The following is a 5,643-nucleotide window of genomic DNA, read 5'->3' as shown; positions in this document are numbered from 1 at the left end:
TTAGCTCACCTCTGCAAGCAGAAAGTACAAAAATTAGGCTAAAATGTCAAGCAGGGGAGAGGATGCTGGATCCTTCCTTGGAAAAAGAGTGTGAGTGGAGTGGGGAAGAAAAGAGAGCAGGGAGTCCTGCATCATTTGAGAAGATGGGGGGAAATGGTCCAGGTCCCAATGTGCCTGTGGGTCAAGGGTCCAAGGTCATGTGGACTGACTGCTGAGGCACAGGCTCCCAAGTGTACCCAATGTATGTCTTGAGGGCATGCTTTGAAACTTTTCTTCTGATTTCATTAAAATTAGATGCATTTTTTTTTCCAAATTATTAATAGTCAGGACATAACATAGGGAACTGGATGTCCTCAGAGCTCTGAGAAGGTATTTTAGCAGCTTCACTTCACTCTGTCCTGGACTCAGCATAAACAATTTTCTGATGTAAATAAAGTCTTCATTTTAAGAGCTCAAGTTGTTTCCATGACATCCTGCCAGTGACTCCTGGTCACAAAAGTAAACTGATTTGTGCTGTGGGAAATTCTGCGGTACCAAATTTTGTACAACTGTACAGCCACATGGAAGCAAAAGCATGAGGAAAAGGTCACCAAAGAATTTCCTGCTCATAAAGAGAAGTTGCTCTTGTCACGAACAAAAAATTTTGTCTCACAAAGAGACTCCACTTCTTGCTTGGAGCTGGCAGAGCAGCTTTATATCCCTTGTCACAGGTCGGCTGTCATGGGTGTGCAGCAGGGGAGGGGACAAGCAGCAGGGTGTGCGTCATCCCTACTATTTTTGACCACAGAAGTACCCACTAGTGTCCCAGGGAGGCTAAATTTATGTTAGGATTGCCTGGGGATGACATGTGGTGTAACCACTGCATTGTTTTACCTTGTGCTGAGCCCCCTCCGCAAGAACTCCGATGCCCAGAATCCAGCTTGGGTTTGTCCCAGCTTGGGTTTGTCCCAGCTGTGCAGCCCCAGCTCAGGCATCAACTGGTACGGCCAAGCTGTGAGAAAAATCATGGAACATAAGGAAGGCAGAACTGCATGCCAAGGTAGGGCTGTTGAGAGCAGTTTAGGAGGCAAAACTGAGCAACATGGAAAGGTATAAAATCTTCGAGGAGAACTGTAGTGAGGAGGTGGTAGGTCACAGCATGGAGAAGCAGGACTGACCCTTCCCCACCTGCCTGATGCCTGCTGGGCTGGCAAAGGCTCCCTCGGGGTCTTGTCAGCGTGGGGAGCATATAATGCCCTGGTAACTCCTTAAACCCCAGCTGTCTCTTGTGTGTATTCACCAAGAAAAGCTGCCTGCTGGAAACCCAGCTAAGCTGTGTGTACCTTTTTGGCAGAGTTTCTGGGCACGTGGCAGGAGCTGGCTATGGTGACCAGGAGAGAGCCAGCTGGACCCTGAAAAATGGCAGAGGGAGTCCACAAATACCTGTGACACCAGATATGCTTTTGCCTGCCTGCAGCTGTCCCTAAAGGTTGAAGTATAGTGAGATACCAGCCTGTCCTGCCCAGCAGCCATCAGCCTTGGTCGGTCTGGAAGGGAAGCACTGATGACATTCCCTGTAGGGGCACCATGCGTCCTTCATGCCATTGCAGAGCTGTTCTCAAAGCAGGGCTGGGCTTTCAAGGCTCAATCAAGAACTGAGATGCTCTTAAAGCCAAGGGGAAAATGCATTCCTTCATCTTGTACTAGTTCTATGAATGGATGCTACAGGGTGTTTTCCATCTTAGATACTGCTTTTGATACTAATGAACATTTAAAAAACCCCACCAAACCCAAAAACATGACCGATTTATCCTTCCATAATTTGAGTATTTATCAATCAGTTAACTAATTTTATTTTTACTTCATTGCAATAATTAGTGCAGTGTTCTATGGTTTCACTGTGTGCTGTGTGAAAAGTTGCTTCCTCTTGTTTGTTCAAATCAGCTCCTTACTAATTTCACTGAAAACTCTTGCACCAACAGGGGTGATGCAAAATCTTTCCATCTTCACACCATGATGTTAGAAACCTCTAGTGTATTCCTCCCAACATATGCTTTAACTTTGTACTTTTCCGAGAAATAGTAAAAATATCTTTCAATTTATTATTTTTTTAATGTTAAGCTTTCTAAAGAAGGAAGAAAAGACTGCAAGCTGTGATTGTGGTTCATTCTTTTTTTGATGATCCAGTCGTAGTTTAATATTGTAATTGCTAATTACTAATAAAAGACTAAGATATTGTGCTTTAGAAAAGTGTACCTGTTTCAAGTCAGGTACAGACACTTGAAGAAAGATTGTTGGTCAGGATATTTTATTGTAAGAGACACCCTGTTTGTTTTCAACACAGAGGCTTTCAAGAACAATTACAAATAAATGTTATGAAAAAACCACCAATGGGCCTTATATGATAAAAAAAAGAATATTATTTCTAGGTGTATTCAAATTGTGAAATGTATATGAAGACTATTTATATAGATATGCAGTGTTCTCAATACTAACGAGATGCAGCAGTAGCAGTAGGTGATAGGGCTGAGCTTTGTATATTATTTAAGGCAATTCCTTGAAAATGCATCTGATAGGTGTGTAAGTTTCAGAAAAAGATGTAAATCTAGTTCTTAATGCTGACTGAAAAAATAGTTTAAATTTTGCATTATTAGTAGGAATCAAAGTGTTTTCTTATGAATTATCAGTACTTTATTGAAGTTTTAAATGAAAATTCAGTGTACCCATGGCTTGTAGCTGTAGACACCTGTGAATCACTGAAGTCATTCTCTATCAACAGAATGATCTTTCTTTGGTGACCAGCCAAGAAAATAGACTTTGTCTTTCACTTTCTCTATTGATACCGCTTAAAGATTAACTGGAAGATTATGTTCCACTCCCACCTAGTGGCAAATACATGCACAGTGTAATTATCTTTTTTCATGGTGAAGGAAATTTGTTGCCCTTCCTAGAAATCAGCTCTGACTTGCTTAAAAATTACGTGCAAACCACTTCTAAATCAAAGCACACCTACTTGGGTCAGTAAAAGTTAAAAACAAAAACATGCTCCTGTACCTGTAATTTGGCAGCTTTTGTATAAAAGAAAATTTAAACGTATTTAGGTCATGGTTTTATGACTTAGCTTCATTTTTCACATTTAATATAATGTGCAGTCAATAATAGGATGAGACTGTAAGTTGTCAGGTAATGCACAGTAAAAAAAAAAAACAAAATGTGAGTAGCAGTTTGTTTTGCTTTAAAATAGCCCAGATAGAGAGTGTCCCCGAGTGGAACCCCAGGCTGCTGGAGCAGCCAGTGACTGCCTGGGTCCTTACTGGGAAGCCAAGTCCAGCTCAGAGAGCAGATCTGGGGATCAAATCCCATGGGACCAAAGTCAGCCTTCGGGACTTGCACAGCCCTGAAGATGTGATGGATGGGATTTAGCTCCAGGTGCTGCCTCAACACAGGAGTCTATAATCTTGCCACTTGCCTGCAGAGTTGATATAAACTAGTTCTGCAGAGTCAGCCTTCATTAAAGACAATTCCTAAGACTGTGGCTGCAAAGTAAATCTACTGGAGCTGTTTTCCTAGATAGGCTGTTCCAACGCTGAGACTAGAACTGAGATGTGTAAAGACATGTTAATTAGCTTGTTTGATTAGCATCATCATCTTGGAAGCACGGAATCATAAAATTATATGGTTGGAAGAGGTTCTAAGAAGTCATATAGTGCATTCCCATGGCAAATAGCAGAAACTACTCTATCAGCAATGTTCCTTGACAAGCAGTAATACAACCTAATCTTTAGTATCTCAAAAGCTGGATTTTTCACATTCCTGCTACAGCTTCTTCCATCTTTCTGTATCCTCAGTGATAGAAGGTTTTTTCTAATATCTAATCTGCATCTTCTTTGTTACAGATGCAGCCCATTCATTCCTGTATTCCCTTTAGGCAGCCCTGTCTCCAGTTTGGGATTTTCTTGAGTTGAGGTAGTCTTCTTTCCAGACTGAACAACCTCTTACCTCGTAGGTGATGTTTTCTAGATTTCTGGTCATTCTGAGTGCTCTGTACTTTCTCAGAACTAGCCAGTGTGCATTATTTATTACTTTTTAAAGGGTTATACTCCTAATGTTATGACCCAGTAGAATATATAAGTTTTTTAAACAGTATGACATTATTGACTTCTGATCATCTTATGATCCACAGAAATGCCAGATCATAGCAGAACGGCTGTCTGGTCCATTCTTGCAACTCATTATTCCTGCTTAAGTGTAGACTTCTGTACTTTTCTTTGCTGAATCATAGGCTATTTTAGAAAAGGTTTCTTCAGTTCAGCAATTACTTTGAATTCTAACCCTGTTCAAAAGCTTACTTTCTTTTATTTATTTATTTTTCAATTTGTAGATTTCACAGGATTCTGCTTTTTTTCATCAGTCAGTAATAGATAGTTCCATTTCTAAGATAACCCTGCAGAAACATTACTTTTGCTCTTCTGCTGCAGTAATTTAATCTGTAGTTCATTTATGAGAATTCTGTTTTCCAAGTTCAGCTATGTGACATCTGCTCTTTCTTCTCTACCCACAAAAGGGAACTATTTTAGCTGTTTGTCCTTGATAAATCCACATTGACTGTTACTCGTTTCCTTGTTTTATGGATGCTTAAATATACTGGGTTGTTTGTTTCAGTGGCTTGGGGGAACTGAAGACAAGTAGCTACTCTTCTGCGTTTACTCTTGGTTTTTTCTCCTTTTAAAGCTGAGGTATCCCTTTCAAGTTTTATAGTAACTTGTCTGTTCTCCAAGTGTGCTCAAAGATAGCTCACATCAGGTTTTTTAATCCACTAGAATAATATTCCTGAGGCTTGGCTGATTTGAAAAAAACCACTTTTCTTACTTAAATGCTTCCCAATCCATCTTTTCTTTATTCTGAACAGTGATTTGTCACTCTCTTTGGTTCATTAGCTAATTGATTTGTTGTTCTGTGTGAAGACAAACTTAGAAAGGTGTTTGGTCTTCCCTGGTGTCATCTGCCAATAGGTTCTCTTTTCAATAAAACAACAAATCCATATTTTTCTCGGTCATGTTCTTGGTACTTGGTATCTCTACAGATGGATATATCTGCCCGCATCTGCTCTTTTTTTTTTTTTTTTTTTTTTTTTTTTTTTTTTTTTTTTTTTTTCTTTCACTCCTCTGGTAATTTATGATTTTTCACTTAATTCCTTATGCTATAATTTTGTACACCCCCCAATCCATCTGACCTTGTTTCTATGGATGTGTGCTTATTTCCCTCATTTGATATAATTGGAAAGACTATAAGATAGCTAAATTGATTTCTCATTGCAGTTCCTGTCCTCCCTCTACATTGGGAAAACTGTCACTTGCAGAGTGACAGCAGACCAGCTTGTCTACCCAGACAAATTTCTAAGACCCATTTTTCCTTTTATATGTGAGACCTGTGAGGTTTACCTGTGAATTCACTGTGCTTATTGAAGTCTTTCTCCCTGAAATCCCTGTTTAATTACAGTTTTCTGCCTCTTCCCTCCTTAGGGAATGTCAATGTTACCTTTACACACACACAATCTCACATTCTCAATAACTTTCTGCTTCCGGTAAGGATAAGATTTGAAGAAGCCTTCTCTAACTGCTGCTTCTGCCCTCTTAAAAACCCAAAACATCTCAAGAGCTATGT

Source organism: Chamaea fasciata, unplaced genomic scaffold, assembly GCF_029207755.1.
Source record: "Chamaea fasciata isolate MVZ Bird 193981 ecotype frontalis unplaced genomic scaffold, bChaFas1.0.hap1 SCAF_2, whole genome shotgun sequence".
NCBI classification, from domain to species: domain Eukaryota; kingdom Metazoa; phylum Chordata; class Aves; order Passeriformes; family Sylviidae; genus Chamaea; species Chamaea fasciata.
This window is presented reverse-complemented; position numbering follows the sequence as displayed.